The following is a 17,896-nucleotide window of genomic DNA, read 5'->3' on the forward strand; positions in this document are numbered from 1 at the left end:
CTTTCACTAGATTCCAGTAACCATCCCTAACACTTACTTATTCAAGATAGACTGCTCTCCCTCTCTTCCCCAAGTCCTACCGTGGTACATGTCTCCACTAAAGTCAAATAATGAACTCCTCAGTCTCCACTCTTGCTTGGCCGAAAGCTACAGCTTCACCCATACAACATTACAAAGGCATAGTCCCCAGGTCCACTGTGACCTTTTACTACCCTCATGCTTAGTCAAGCCTGCACTCATGACGAGCTTCCCTGTGTGACCCCGGAAGGCATACAGCTCCTCTCTGTTCTAGGATATGTAAGTACTAATAAACATTTCTTTCATACTTCTGGTGCAACTCGTCTTTGCCACACCTAACTATATAAAGAGCCTTGGAATACAAATTGTTTTTTTTATTTTGCAAAGGTACAGTTCAGAAAAAATCCAATTTTGTTGCATTTCAATTAATATACCTGAGTTTGCCATAAAATCTTCCTTTTACACACATCTCTTCATGAATTGGCTTTTCTCTTTGAGAAAAGATTAATGTATCTTCTAATGAAGAGTTTGTAAAATAAGAGTGCCTTAATTTGAGAGAGTTTAATTTCCAGGAACTATGGCAACTGAATGCTTAAATAAGGGCAATAAATAGAGTTACAGCATTCTATACCACATTTTAAAATTCATTCTGTATTCCTTGATTAAATATTTTGCCTAGTATATAGAAAATCTGGCCTTGTGTATCAAATCAATTTGCTCATTCCATAACCAATAATATAAATTGCTTAAGAGTATACTTATATAGTTAGTGGTTACCCTTTGGAAATTTGTGATCTAGGTGAGATGAAATCACAATGAAATAAAAATTTTATTTGAGTGCTTTTTCCATAAATTATTTCAAGGAATTGAGTTTTATAAAAACAGGCCAATTTTCTATGAACTTGAAAATAACACACAAATTCTACTACTATTTTATTTTTTCTTTATTAGAGAAGTGGTTTTACAAAATAATCATTCAGAAAATACAGGATTCCAATATATCACCATACCACTAACACTTTGCATTGGTGTGGAAAATCTTCTGTAACTGATGATAGCACATTTTTATAATTATACTATTAATTAAAGCCCACAGTTTAACCTAGGGCTTACTCTTTGTACAGTGTAGGTCATGAATATTTTTTCTTTTTAAATTTTAATTCTGTTACCATATATATAATCCAACAGTCCCCTCTTTAAGCACATTCAGATATATACTTCAGTGCTGACAATTGCTTTCACAATGCCATGCCACCACTATCACCATCCACCACCAAAATTTAGCCATCTCTCCAATCAGGAAAGCTGCACAATCTAAGCCTTTACTTCGCATCCCTAACCCCACCACTTTCTCTGGAACCTGTATTATTGACTTTGAGTCCATGAGTTTGCTTATTGTAATTTTTTCAAATCAGTTAAGTCATACAATATTCATCCTTTTGTGTCTGACTTATTTCATTCAATATGACGACATCAGGGTTCATCCATGTTGTCACATGCCATTCCTTTTTACAGCTGAATGCTTTTCCATTGTATGCATAAACCACATTTTATTTATCATTCATCAGTTGATAGACACTTGGACTGCTTCCATCTTTTGGCAATTGTGAATAATGCAGTTGTGAACATTGATATGCAAATATCTGTTTGATTTCCTACTTTCAATTCTTTTGGGCATATACCTAGTGTTAGTGGGATTGCTGAGTCATATAGAAATTCTATAATAAACTTTCTGAGGAATTGCCAAACTGTTTTCCACAGCAGTTGCATTAATTTACATTGCCACCAGCAAGAGATACCTTTTAATTCTTTTGCCCATTTTTAAACTGAGTTGTCTTTCTGTTGTTAAGTTTAAGGATTTCTTTATATATTCTGGATATTAGTCCTTTATTGGGCATGTGATTTCCAAACATTTTCTCCCACTATGCAGGTTGTCATTTCACTTTCATGATAAAATCCCTTGAGGGCCAAAAGTTTTTTATTTTGATGAGGTCCCATTTATCTATTTTTTTTTTCTTTTGTTGCTTGTGCTTTGGGTGTAAAGTCTAGGAAACCCTTGCCTAACACAAGGTCTGGAGGATGTTTCCCCAAGTTTTCTTCATGTCTTTGGTCCATTTTGAGTCAATTTTTGTATAAGGTGTGAGATAGGGGTCCTCCCCCCTTTCTCTTATAAATGGAGATCCAGTTTTCCCAGAACCATTTGTAAAGAGACTGTTCTTTCCCAATTGAGTGGCCTTTGCCACCTTGTCAAAAATCAGTTGGTCATAAATGTGAAGGTTGATTTCTAAACCCTCAGTTCAATTCCCTTGGTCTATAGCCTGTTCTTGTACCACTACCATGCTATTTTGATTACTGTGACACTGTAATAAGTTTTAAGATCAGAAAGTATGAGTCCTCCAACTGCATTCCTCATTTTCAAGATGGCTTCAGTTATTTGGGGCCCTTTACTCTTCCATATAAATTTTATGATTGGCTTTTCTATTTCTGCAAAGAAGGTTGTTGGAATTTTGATTAGGATTGCACTGAACCCATAAATCACTTTGGGTAGTATTGACATCTTAATGATATTTAGTCTTCTAATCCATGAACACAGACTGTCTGTCCATTTATTGGTTTTCTTTGATAGACTTTAGCAATGTTTTGTAGCTTTCTGTGTAAAAGTTCTGTAAATCCTTGGTTAGACTTATTACTATATATTTTATTATTTTGGCTACTATTGTGAATGGAGTTTTTTATTGCTTTCTTCTTCCAATTGTTCATTACTTAGGTAATAGAAACACTACTGATTTGGGGATATTGGACTTGTACTCCACCACTTTTCCGAATTCATTTATTACCTCTAAGAGCTTTGCTGTAGGATTTTCTGTATATAGGATCATATAATCTGGAAATAGGGAAAGTTTTACTTCTTCCTTTCCATTTGGATATGCTTTATTTCTTTTCTTGCCTAATGGCTCTGGTAAGAACTTCCAGTAAAATATTGAACAACAATGGTGACAGTGGGTATCCTTGTCTTGTTCCTGATCTTAGAGGGAAAGCTTTCAGGCTTTCACCATTAAGTAGGATATTAGCTGTGGGCTTTTCATATTTACTTTTTATCATGTTGAGGAAGTTTACTTCTGTTCTTAGTGTTCTAAGTGTTTTCATCATGAAGCAGTGCTGGATTTTTGTCAAATGCCTTTTCTGCATCAACTGATATGATCATTTTTTTTTCCTTCATTCTGTTAATGTGGTGTATTACATGATTTAGTTTCCTTATGTTGAATAAACCTTGCATATCAGGGATAAGTCCCACTTGATCATGGTGTATAAGCATAGATTTTAATATGCTGTTGGATTCAGTTTTCTGATATTTTGTTGAGGATTTTTGCGTCTATATTCATAAAAGATATTGGTCTGTAATTTTCTTTTCTTGTAGTATCTTTATCTGGTTTTGTTATGAGGGTAATGTTGGCCTCATAAAATGAATTAGGGAGTGTTTCTTCCTCTTTAGTTTTTTGGAAGAATTTGAACACAGAGTTACAGTTTCTTGGAATGTTTGGAAAATTCCCTTGTGAAGCCATCTATCTGGTCCTGGGCTTTTTTTTGTTGGGAGGTTTTTGATAACTGATTCAATCTCTTTGCTGTTGTTGAAATCGTCTGTTTATTCTTGAGGTCACTTGTGTATTTCTAGGAATTTGTCCATTTCATCTAGGTTATCTAATTTATTGGCATACAATTACTGATAGTATCTATAGCTATTGCTTTTTATTTCAGCTGGGTTGGTAGTAATGCCCCCCTTTTCATTTCTGATGTTTTTAATTTATATCTTCTCTTTTTGCTTTGTCAGTCTAGCTACAGGTTTGTCAATTTTATTGATCTTTTCAAGAAACTGGTATTTAGTTTTGATTATTCTCTCTAATGTTTTGTTGCTGCTGTTTTTGTATTTCATTTATATCCACTCCAATCTTTTTAATTCCTTCTCTTGGCTCACTTTGGATTTATTTTGCTCTTCGATTTCTAGTTCTTTGATTTTTGAGATTAGGTCTTGGATTTGAAGTCTTTTTCTTTTTTAATGTAAGCGTTTAAAGCTATAAATTTCCATCTCAGCCCTGCCTTCGTTGTTTCTTATGAGTTTTGTTATGTTGTATGTTCATTTTTATTTGCCTCAAGATATTTCCTAATTTCTCTTCTGATTTCCTCTTAATCCTACTAGTTGTTTAATAATCTGTTGTTTAATTTCCACATATTTGTGAATTTTTCATTTGTCCCTCTGTTATTGATCTCTAGGTAAATTCTGTTGTGTTCAGAGAATACATGTTGTATGATTTCAGTATATTTGAGTTCATTGAGACTTGTTTTGTGACCCAACATATGGTCTATCCTGGAGAATGAATGCGCACTTGAGAAAAATATGTATTCCATTTTTGCTGTGTGAAGTGTTAGGTCTAATTGGTTAGGATATCATTCAAGTCTTGTAGTCCCTTATTGATCTTCTGACTAGATGTTCTATCCACTATTGAGTGTGATGTATTAAAGAGACTCATATTATTAATGTATAATGGTCAATTTCTCCCTTCAAATCTGTCAGTATTTGCTTCATATATTTTGGGGCTCTGCTATTAGACACAGATATATTTATAATTATTACATCTTCCTGTTGACTTGTCCCCTTTATCAGTATAAAATGATCATATCTTTCCCTCATAACTGTTTTTGACTTAAAGTCTATTTTATCTGATACTAATCTATCCAGCCGAGCTCATTTTTGGTTACTACTTGCATGATATATTTTTCTCAATCTGTTCACTTTCAACCTAGTTTTGTCTTTGAATTTAAGAGGAGTCTCTTGCAGAGCAGATATAGTTGTGTCGTGTTTTTATATTCATTCTGCAAGTCTCTGCCTTTTAAATGGAAGTTTAATCCATTTACATTTAAAGTCACTACTGAAAATAAAGGACTATTTTTCTGCCATGTTTCTATTTAGCCTTTATAAGTCTTATACCATTTCTGTCCCTCACTTTCATTAATGCCTATTTTTATATTTATTTCATCTTTTGTGTTGTACCATGTTGAATGGATCTCATTTCTATCTGGATATATTTTTCATCTATTACCTTTGTGGTTACCATGAGCTTAAAATTTAACATACTAAATTTATAACTGTCATATTCAGTTTTTTACCAGCTTAAATTTAATAGCAGGCACATATATTTTTCCTATGCCTCTCTGTCCCCTCCACAATTTTTTATACTTGTTACCACTTACATTTCTGTACATTGTATACTAAAAACATAGATTTATCTTTACTGTTAATGCATTTGCATTTTAGCACCTGTTGGAAGAAAGTGGAGTTATATACAAAACAATGCAGTATAATAATACTGGCATTTATAATTACCCTAATAATTAACTTAACAGAGTTCTTTATTTCCTTAGGCCACTTTGAACAACTGTCTATTATCCTTTCCTTTCAGTGTGAAGATCTCCTTTAGCATTGCATGTAGCGTAGATCTAGTGGTGATGAACTCCCTCAGCTTTGATCTGAGAATGTCTTAATCTTACTCTCATTTTCGAAAGGAAGCCTCACTAAAAATAAAATTCTTGTCTGGCATTATTTTTTCTTTCAGCAACTTTAGTATTTCAACCCACCACTTACTGTCCTCATGGTTTCTGATGAGAAATTCAGACTCAAGGTAAGTGGGACTTTCTTGTATGCAACACATTGCTTTTTTCTTGCAGCTTTCAGAACTCCCTCTGTGTCCTTTGCATTTGATAGTGTAATCAGTATATGACAGGGTTTGTTTTCCTTCATGTTTATCCTGTTTGGTGTTCTGTAGGTTTCTTGAACATGTATATTCATGTATTTTGTTAAGTTTGGGAAGTTCTTTGTCATTATTTCTTTGAATATTGCTTCTGCCCCTTTTCTCTCTTCCTTCTCCTTCTGCAATTCTCATAATGTGTACATAGGTACACCTGATAGTGCCCCAGAGGTGTCTTATACTATTTTCACTTTTAATAGCTCTTTATTTTTTCTGCTTATCAGTCTGACTCATTACAAGTATCTTGCATTCAAGTTCACTAATACTTTCTTCTCCCAGCTCTATTCTGCTCCTGAAACCCTCCTGGGCATTTTTTCATTTCAGTTATTATGGTCTTTAAATCCAGTCATTATGTTTGGCTCCATGGTAGCCTGCCATGAGAGTAGAAATTGGGCTCTGATAGCCACTGCATGGAGAAAGCAACTTACTTTTCTTTATCACAGTGTATCACCCTCTTCCTCCCTCTATTCATTGGATGCTGTGCAGTGTTCTTTTGGCCTCCAGAGTTTCAAAATAGCTGTTTCAGGCAGTTCCTGCATGTTTAACAATTATTTGGTGGAAGGACTGAATCCTGGATCTCCCTACTCTGCTATCTTCCTATAATCCCTACTATCTCTATTTTCTGCTTATGAGTCCTTCTCTAAGTGTGCCCCAAATGCCATTAACTTGGATGTAATCTTGTGTGGGCAGACCTATCAGTGTTAGTTAGATTGTAATTCTTTGAGTGTTTCCATGGAATGTGCCCCACCCAACTGTGGGTGATAACTCTGATGAGATAATTTCCATGGAGGTGCAGCCCCACTCATTCAGGGTGGGCCTTGATCAGTAGAGCCATATAAATGGGCTGACAAACAGAAGGAACTCAGTGCAGCTGAGAGTGAACTTTTGAAGAGGAGCTACAGCCAAGAGAGACACTTTGAAGAACGCACTGGAACTGAGAGAGGAGCTTCAGCTTACAAAGACATTTTGGAGACAGCCTTTGAAAGCAGACTTCTGCTCCAGAGAAGCTAAGAGAGGACAAACGACCCAAGAACAACTGAGAGTGACATTTTGGAGAGAAGCTGAAACCTAGAGAGGAACATCCTGGGAGAAAGCCATTTTGAAACCAGAACTCTGGAGCAGACGCCAGCCACGTGCCTTCTCAGCTAGCAGAGGTTTCCTGGACACCATTGGTCATCCTCCAGTGAAGGTACCCCATTGCTGAAGCATTACCTTGGACACTTTATGGCCTTAAGACTGTAACTGTGTAACCAAATAAACCCCCTTTTATAAAAGCCAATCCATCCTCTGGTGTTTTGCATTCTGGCAGCATTAGCAAACTAAAACACTAAGGTTTCTCTTTAATATTAAGTCTAGTGTTAATTGAATTCTTAAACATTAGATACTCAAATTTATTTTTTATTTTTATGAATCCTTTATTTCCATAAGGGGAGTTTCACTTTATGTTTCAGTGTGTTTTTATTTCTTTCAGTACATGTGTCAGCTCTAGTCAATGCAAATAAGGACTTTTTTTATTACTATTAATAATAATCCAAGCAAATGTACAAAATTAGATTTTGCTAAAAGAAGAACTCTATGTGCATAAACTGGTTCCTTTGTTTATAGAAGATTTACAATGCCTGTACTTCAGTGATTTATGAGCACACAAGTTTCTTGACCATCTGCTTTGTGCTTCACACTGTGCTATATTCTGGTATAAATAAAGATATCAATAAAGTCTGACCTTGAGGTTTTCACATATTCAGTTCAGGAATTCAGAAATGGAATAAATAAGTGCAATCTACTGGACAAAGTGCTACATTAGAGCTATAATCACATGCTAGGGGGACACAGAAAAAGAGTATACAATACTTCACAATGGAGTTGGAAAAGGCATCACAGAAAAAGTGTCCTTTGAGTTGGATCTTCAAGAATGACTTGGTATTTGACAGATAAGGATGGGAAAGGAAGTTCAAACAGAGGGAATGTAGTGTAAATATGAATAAACATAAAGGACCTTAGCACATCATAAGAAGAGCAAAGAGTTTATTGACTGGTTGGTTTGCAAGCAAATAATAAGTAAAATATTATGGTAGGAGGACTTATGTACTTTGATGCCACACATCATTCTAAGCAGTTTGCACTATATTATATAGAAAATAGATAAAACTTATAAAACTGAACACCAAAAAGAGAAAATATCAGATTTCTGGGTCAGGATGGGAGAGATCATTCTGGGCATTAGGGGAAAATGGTTGAAAATGGGAAAACTAACCTAAAAGTAAGTTCCACAGATTACAGGAATGTAAAATAAACAGATAATGATCAAAATAACATATAGTAATGAGAATAAGAGGCTCCTGATAAATTGGGGAGACATTTTGGAAATAGTATATATTCACCAATAAAAGGGAATTGCAATTAGACTAAGTGATGATTTCTCATCAGAAACCATGGAGGCAAAAAGTAGTGGTATGTTTTTATAAGGTATTGAAAGAGAAAAACTGTCAGCCAAGAATTCCTTACCTGGCAAAACAGTCCTTCAAAAATAAGAGAGAGAGGGGTCAGCTAAGATGGCGGCATAGAGAGGAATGGAAGACTGTTAGTCCCTGCCAGAACAATTCATAAATGACCAAAAAACTAGTAAATAACCTGGAATAACTGTGGGGAGACAAACGTGACTGACCATTCATCATCCACCAACCTGAATTGGGAGGAATGCCCAAGAACGCAGCATTAAATCTGTAAGTAAAAACTGCAGACCCGGTGCTGAGAACCAAGAGCTGAGAGCCCCTCCCTCGTGGAAGCTGCGTGGTGCTAGAGAACAGCACTCTCCAAACAAGTGAGTGGACCTCAGCCCAGCCCCAACTGGGGTTTTAATATTAACCGCTCAATACAAACAGCGAGTCCCCAACAAGCAGGCAGAAGCTTTTGGTGACAACTGACCTTGGGAGTGTCAGGGGACATATCTGTCTCAGGACGGGGAGCCCAGAAGATCGGGTGTTATCTCTGGCTGATGGGTGAACCTGGAAGCTTCCTGTCCCTTTCCCTCTCTGTGGAGAAAACCTCAGCCATTTTCAGTGTGCAGCACTTTGCAGTAAAAAAAGCCTCAGCCATTTTAAAATCAAAACACTTTGATCAGCAAAGTCAGAGAAACAAAGAATTTATTGATATGCAGATGACATCTCTGGAGGGGGCATAGCTTTCCAAGAGGAAAGGGAGGGGCCCAGCTCTACTGCCTGCCTTACCGGAACCATAACCCAAAGCCTGGGGGAGGAGACCCACAGGCCACACCCTCTTACACAGGCCAGTGACAGTCTGACAGGTGCACCTGTCAGGCAGAAAAGCACAGGTGTGTCAGCCCTCTGAGGAAGACCATCAAGGAAACCAGATACTGAATATTTCCTCCTTCTGTGACCTGAGCCTGTTCTCATCTGGGAAAACCTGATTGGGGTGACCTGGGAGGTCAGATGCCTAGACAACAGAAAACTACAATGAAAATGAAGTTATGGCCCAGTCAAAGGGACAAACATATACTTCAACCGAGATACAGGAATTTAAACAACTAATGCTAAATCAATTCAAAAAGTTTAGAGAAGATTTTGCAAAAGAGATAGAGGCTGTAAAGAAAGCACTGGGCATACAAAAGGCAGAAACTGAAAGTTCAAAAAAACAACTAGTAGAATCTATGAAAATGAAAGGCACAACACAAGAGATGAAAGACACAATGGAAACATACAGCAGCAAATCTCAAGAGACAGAAGAAAATACTCAGGAACTGGAGAACAAAACACCTGAAAGCCTACATGCAAAGGAGCAGATGGAGAAAAGAATGAGCAACGTCTCCGGGAACTTAAGGATGAAACAAAGTACAAGAATGTACTTATCATTGGTGTCCCAGAAGAAGAAGAGAAGCGAAAAGGGGCAGAAGCAATAATAGAAATAATCAATGAAAATTTCCCATCTTTTAGGAAAGACACAAAATTACAGATCCAAGAAGCGCAGCATGCCCCAAACAGAATAGATCTGAATAGGCCTAGGCCAAGACACTTAATAATCAGATTATCAAATGTCAAAGACAAAGAGAGAATCCTGAAAGCAGCAAGAGAAAATCAATCCATCACATACAAAGGAAACTTAATAAGACTATGTGAAGATCTCTCAGCAGAAACCATGGAGGCAAGAAGGAAGTGGTGTGATATATTTAAGATACTGAAAGAGAAAAACTGCCAACCAATAATCCTATATCCAGCAAAGCTGTCCTTCAAATATGAGGGAGAGCTCAAAATATTTTCTGACAAACAGACAAAGGGACTTTGTGAACAAGACACCTGCCCTACAGAAAATACTAAAGGGAGCACTACAGCATGATAGGAGAAGACAGGAGTGCGTGGTTTGGAACACAATTTTGGGAGATGGTAGCACAGCAATGTAAGTACACTGAACAAAGATAATAATGAATACGGCTGAGAGAGGAAGGTTGGGAGCATGTGAGACACCAGAAGAAAGGAGGAAAAATAAAGACTGGGACTGTGTAACTTGGTGAAATCTAGAGTTTTCGACAATTGTGATACAATGTACAAATATGTTCTTTTATGAGGGAGAACAAGCAACTGTCAACCTTGTGAGGTATTAAAAATGGGGAGGCATTGAGGGAGGGATGCAGTCAATGTAAACTAGAGACTGTAACTAACAGAATCATTGTATTATGCTTCCTTTAATGTAACAAAGGTGATATACCAAGGTAAATGCAGGTAAGGGGGGGGATACAGGGGGCATGTTAGACACTTGACATTGGTGGTGTTGTCTGACTCTTTACTTTGATTTAAGGTTATTTTTCCTTTTGCTGCTTCCTAGCTGTCATTTCTTTTTCCTCTTTCTTTTGCCTCTCTGCCTTCTTTGACTCTCCCTCCTGCCTTGTGGAAGAAATGTAGATGCCCTTATATAGATATTGGTGAAGGTGGTGAACACATAAATATGTGACCATACAGAGAACCATCTATTGTTTATTTAGGGTGGAATGTATGGTGTGTGAACAAAACCATCCTAAAAAAAAAAAAAAATGGGTTGATGTCAAAACCTCAAGGGCAATATACTGAGTGAAATAAGCCAGACACAAAAGGACAAATATTGCAGGGTCTCACTGATAGGAACTAGTTATAATATGTAAACTCATAGACATGAAATATCAGGTACCAAGATATAGGACAAAGCTTAAGAATGGGGAGCAGTTGCTTAGTATAAGGAGAGTGTTCAACTAGGATGAACTTAAATGTTTGAAAATGAACAGAGGTGTCGGTAGCAAGATGTGAGAATAACTAACAGTGCCAAATGGTGCATGAATGAGGTGGAAAGGGGAAGCTCATAGTCACATATGTCACCAGAAAAAAAGCTGGAGATCAAAAGATGGGAATATATATAACTGAATCCTATGGTGGGCAATGTCCATGATTAACTGTACAAATATTAGAAATCTCTTCCATGAACCAGAACAATTGTATGACAATATAATTAGAAGCTAATAACAGAGGGGCATACAGGGAAGAAATATATACCTATTGCAAGCTATATACCACACTTAGGAGTATTTCAACATTCTTTCATAAACAGTAACAAATGTCCTATACCAACACTATGAGTCAGCAATTGAGGGGGGTTGGTTAGGGATATGGGAAGATTCGCGTTTCCTTTTCTTTTTCTTTTTTTTCTTTTTTACTTTTTTTCATCTTGCACTTTATTTCTTGTCTGGAGTAATGAAAAGTTTCTAAAATTTGAACAAAAATTAAGTATGGTGATGGATGCACAGCTGTATGAGGGTACCAGGGGCAACTGATTGCACACTTTGGATCTTTAGATAATTGTATGGTATCTGAACACTCCCATTAAAAATTAAAAAGGAAAAAAAAATAAGGGAGTGTTTAAAATAGTCACAGATCAACAGAAACTGAGAGAGTTTGTCAAAAAAGAGACCCATCCTATAAGAAATACTAAAGGAAATTCTGCCTACTGAAAGGAAGACAGGAGAGAAATGCTTGGAGTAGAGTGTGGAAATGAAGATTGTCACTAAGGGTTACTAAAAGGGTAAGAAGAAAGAGAAAAATAAGATATTACATATAAAAACCAAAGTAATAAAATGGGTAAAGTAAGTACAGCCTTTACAGTAATAACATTAAATGTTAATGGATTAATCTCCTCAATCAAAAGACATAGATTGGCAGTATAGATAAAAAAAAAATATGCTCCAACTATATGCTGTCTACAAGAGACTGACCTTGGACCCAAAGACACAAATAGGTTGAAAGTGAAAGACTAAGAAAAGATATCCCATGCAAGTAATAACCAAAAAAGAGCTTGGGTAGCTCTACTAATATCAGACAAAATAGACTTTAAATGCGAAACTGTAATAAGAGACAAGGAAGGACACTATACATTAATAAAAGGGGCACTCCACCAAGAAGAAATAACAATCATAAATATTTATGCACCTAACCAGGGTGCCCCAAAATACATGAGGCAAACACTAGCAAAACTGAAGAGAGAAATAGACTTCTCTACAACAATAGCTAGAGACTTCAATACGCCACTCTCATGAATAGGTAATCTATGCAGAGAACCAATAAGGAAACAGAGAACTTGAATAATATGATAAATGAACTAGACCTAACATATACAGAATATTGCACATAGTGCACTGAATATAGGTGCAAAAATCCTCAGCAAAATATTTTCAAATTGAATCCAACAGCAAATTAAAAGAATTATACACCAAGGTCAAGTGAGTTTTATCCCAGTTATGCAAGAATGTTTCAACACAAGGAAATCAATTATTATAATACAACACATTAACAAATCGAAGGGAAACAACTGCATGTTATTTCAATTGATGCAAAAAAGGCATTTGATAAAATCCATCATCCTATCTTGAAGAAAGGAATAGAAGCAAATGTCATCAACATGATAAAGTGCATATACAAAAACCCACACCTGACATTATACTCAATGGTGAAAGACTGAAAGTCTTCCCTCTATGATCTGGAACAAAACAAGGATGCCTATTTTCAACACTGTTATTCAACATTGTTCTAGAAGTTCCAGGGAGAGCAGTTAGGCAAGTAAAAGAAATAAAATCATCCAAATTATAAAGGAAAAAGTAAAACATTCATTATTTGCAGACATGCCATGATCCTATATATAGAAAGCCCTGAAAACTCTACAGCAAAGCCACTAGAGCTAATAAAAAGAGTTCAATAAAGTGGCAGGTTACAAGATCAACACACAAAAAAATCAGTAGTGTTTCTATACACTAGTAATAAACAACATGAGGACAAAATCAAGAAAAAATTCCATTTACAATAGCAACTAAAATAATTGAATAGGAGTAAATTTAACTAAAGATGTAAAGGAATTTTACATAGAAAACTATAAAATATTGCTAGAAGAAATCAAAGAAGACCTAAATATTGGAAGGACACTCTGTTCGTGGATTGGAAGACAAAATATCATTAAGATGTCAATTTTACTCAAAATGATTTACAGAGTTAAAGCAATACAAATAAAAATTTCAACATTTGACCTTGCAGAAATGAATAGGCCAATTATCAAATTTATCTAGAAGGTGTAGGAGCCCCAAATAGACAAAAACATCTTGAGAAAGAACAATAAAGTTGGAGGACTCACACTTCCTGTCTTTAAAGCATATTACAAAGCTATAATGGTCAAACAGCATGGTACTGGCATAAAGATAGATATATTGACTATTGGAATCAAATTGAGAGTTCAGAAATCGACCCTCACATCTATGGCCAACTGATATTTGATAAGGCTGCCAAGTCCACTCAACTGGGAAAGAATAGTCTCTTCAATAAATAGTGCTGAGAGAATTGGATATGCATATCCAGAAAGGCTGAAAGAGGACCCCTATCTCACACCATATACAAAAATTAACTGAAAATGGATCAAAGACCTAAAAATAAGAATCAGGATCATAAAACACATAGAAGAAAATGTAGGGAAGCCTCTTCAAATCTTATGGTAGACAATGGTTTCTCAGACTTTATACCCAAGGCACAAGTAATAAAAAAAAAATAGATAAGTGGGTCCTCCTCAAAATTAAAAACTTTGGTGCATCAAAATACTTTGCCAAGAGAGTGAAAAGACAACCTACTCAATGGGAGAAAATATTTGGAAACCACATATCTAATAAGGGTTTAATATCCAGAATATATAAAGAAATCCTACAACTCAACAATATAAAGACAAACAAGCTAATTTAAAAATGGGCAAAAGACTGGAATAGACATTTCTCCAAAGAGGAAATACAAATGGCTAAAAAGCACATGAAAAGATACCCAACGTCACTAGCTAATAGGGAAATGCAAATCAAAACCACAATGAGATATTTCACACCCACTAGAATGGACACCATTAAAAAAAAAAAAAACAAAAAAAACAGAAAACTACAAGTCTTGGAGAGGCTATGGATAATCAGGAACACTGATTGTTGGTGGCAATATAAAATGGTTTAGCCGCTGTGGAAGACAGGAAGCTTCCTCAGAAAGCTATATATAGAATTGTATAATCTGGCAATCCCACTACTAGGTATAGAAGAACTAAAGCAGGGACTGGAGCAGACATTTGTACACCGATGTTCATAGTGACATTATTCACAATTGCCAAAAGATGGAAGCAAACCAAGTGTTCATGAAGTGATGTATGGAAGAACAAAATGTGGCATATACATACAATGGAATATTATTCAGCTATAAAAAGGAATGAAATCCTAATGCATGCAACAACATGGATGAAGCTTGAGGACATTACTTGAGTGAAATAAGTCAGGCACAAAAGGATGAATATTGTGCGATCTCACTGTTATGAACTAGTTATAATAAGGAAGCTCATATATTAGAATCCAGAATGTAGGTTACCAGGCAATAGTTTGGGATTACAGAATGGAGAGTTGATGCTAAACTTGTTTAGAAAGTCTATTTAGCTGTATAGTAAAGGTTTAGAAATGGATGATGGTGATCACAGCACATTATTGTGAGTTTAATCAACAGCATTGAACTATATAGTTGAATGTGGTTAAAAGAGGAAACTTTAGGATGTACATATTACTAGAATAAAAATTAAACATGATGGACTACAGTTAATAATACAAGTTTAAGAATGTTCTTTCATAGGTCATAACAAATATATGACAAGGTGGTAATTCTAAAGTGACTTATGGGAAAAAAAATACACCTAATTAAATAATGGACAATAGATAGAACTATTGCAATACTTTTCATCAATTATAACAAAGTTAACTAATGTTAAAAAAAAATTACGATCCTTTTAAAAAGTGCTTTCATCAGTAGTAACAAATGTTTCACACCAATGCAAGGTGTTGTTGGTTGGGTGGTATATGGGAATTCTGTATTTTATGCATGATTGTTTTGTAAACTCACAACTTCTCTAATAACAAAAAAAATCTTCCCAAGTTTCCTCTCTTAATCTATATATTATATGAAGATAAACAGTAAAGAGAAAGATTAGAGGACAAGAGGATCTTGTCTGGTGAGACAATTTTCTACTTCAAATTTAAGACTCATTTTAAGCTTATTAGCCCTTGATATCTTAAGGTATTCAGTATCCATCCATATGAGAAATCTTTTCATTTGATTTAGGACTGCAAAAATCTAAATTTAAATTTCTCTAAAACTTTTTCACAAGGGGTGCTGAGTCTGGATACACATTGGTCCAACAGAGGTATCAGTTATCAAGGAGGGTTAGAAAACCTATTCAAAGTCACCTGTCCTAAGTGTCATCAAATATAAAAGCATGAAATTTTGCCCAATCTTCAACCTTCTATGAGTACTACAATGACACAAGAGAAGCACCAAATTTCCAAACAAATGAAGACTGGTTAGAGATGGTGAGGCCTATGTATGGCTGAAGTTTTCTCCCTTGAGCAGCAAATAAATAATTGCTCCACTAACCTGGATTGAGATTAAATAGAGGAAAAATTGACTCAAAGCAAGCCAGTTCATTTTGGAAATTTATTCTAAAAGTGTATGGAAGACACGTTTAAGTTGTTTATGCATGTATGTTTATGTAAGATATAAAGAAAAGATAGTTTTCTATTTGTGTATATGGCCCATCTATATACAGATTGCAGTTGGTAACATAAGCATAGAGAGCCTTGCCCAATGGGAATAAGCATAATCAAGGAACAAGAATTTTGAGGGTGGAACCACATACACACACACACACACACACACACACACACACACACACACAGAGAGAGAGAGAGAGAGAGAGAGAGAGAGAGAGAGAGAGAGAGAGAGAAACATTTAAAAAGCAGTCGGAAATAAAGTCAGTTAAAGGAAATGGGAACAAACTAATTAGAGAAGCAGGAGTAAAAGAAAAAAAAGAAAGATGCCCAAAGTCAAGGAAAAAAAGAACTTTAGTAAATACTTGTTGATCTGAGTAATAATAAATATCAAAGAATCAACATTACTCCTCAGAGGCAAAATCTATTAATGAAAGGAGGCTCCTATATTTTCAGATATCCTTACTGACTTGTAAGTATATGTATATTGGCTTAATAAGATTTACAAGTAAAATTCTTGAATGGTAATAAATTGAGTTATATGAATCCGCAATACTTTTAGTGAATGAAATAACACTTTGATTAGCCAATAGCTAATATCCTGTTCAGAGTGAAAAGGTAGATAGGTATGCAACGAAAAGTGAGTTTGTTAACTTCACCAGTAATCAAATATGAACAATTTTTACAGCACTAATGATTTTTTTATATGTGAAAAAATAAATGGAGTAAGCAAGATAACTGGAACTAAGATGAGGATCTCTGTGGCATCTAATTAACTTCCAGGAAATGACTGATTTTCCAGTAATCAAAATTTAAAAAGGCAATCAGGTGGGTTTATAATATATACTAACAAAGGTTCTGTGATATGTGTTATTCATAATTTAATCTTCTTGTTGATAATTAGTATTGTGAATACTCAGCATATATTAATGGTTTACAAGAAATTACAAACATGCTAGAGGTTCAAGGGACCTCAAAGCAGCTCAAATATGATGATCTGTTAAAATAGAACACCTGTTATAATTAGAAGTTGTTAAAAGCTGTGAATAAAACCAAAAACATTAAAATCTATTGCCTTTAGGCTTGGAAGACATCACTATTAGATGAAGTTAAGAGAAAAGTTCCTGAACTCCTCCAACCTCTTTCTTGCAGACAGAAAGAAAATAAAATGCTCACTGAACAAAAAACTGCCCATTTGACCTAATATAAGAAAGCTCATTTGGATGAATGGCAAGAAAGAGTAGACACAGGAGGTCCATTTCAGGCAAAAACTGCCCTGGAGAGTGTAGTGGCTGAGGGTGGGAGATGGATATCACTTCTCTTCTGTAAGTCCGGTTCTTATATAAAAGTGGATTAACAATTTCTAGATTGTTTCAGGAAAAGAAAGCACTAGCGACAAGTTGTTTCCCATCTAGAGATCTTTATTCTCACATTTATCAAAAGGAGAAATACACTGTTTCTTACTTCTGAAGATGCAGATATACCAGTGTGGGTTTGCAGAAATAATGACCATTCTGTGGCCAAACAGCCCTATGCAATCAACTCTAATGTCTTTTTATGAGTCTGATACCCTAAAATCCACAATTTAGCACCTAATCAAGGCCCATTTACATTGTTGACTACTGTGGCATTAAACTCTTTTAATGAAAAAATGTACTTCATTCTCATTAAAAGGCCAATTTCCAGTAATTTTATATCTCTTCTTCATGCATATCTTGAATATGGCTATGTGACTTTTATCTCTTTTTTCTATTCAGATATTGTTTTTTTCCCAATAGTTTTGAATTTACTAGACAAAATTGATTTTTTTAGTAATTAATACCATTAAGGTAATTGTTATTAAAAATTAAATAGAACTCTGCCCTGATTTAAAACTCACATTATTTATAAATTTTGAATGCAAAAACTCAGTTTTACTGCTTATAATGCAAAAGTCATGGGGACTTGGTTTAAACTTGGTTCAGCTCACTGTCCTTAGAGTTGGAATAATAACCATGAAGCTTGC

The sequence above is a fragment of the Choloepus didactylus genome, chromosome 12, assembly GCF_015220235.1.
Source record: "Choloepus didactylus isolate mChoDid1 chromosome 12, mChoDid1.pri, whole genome shotgun sequence".
NCBI classification, from domain to species: domain Eukaryota; kingdom Metazoa; phylum Chordata; class Mammalia; order Pilosa; family Megalonychidae; genus Choloepus; species Choloepus didactylus.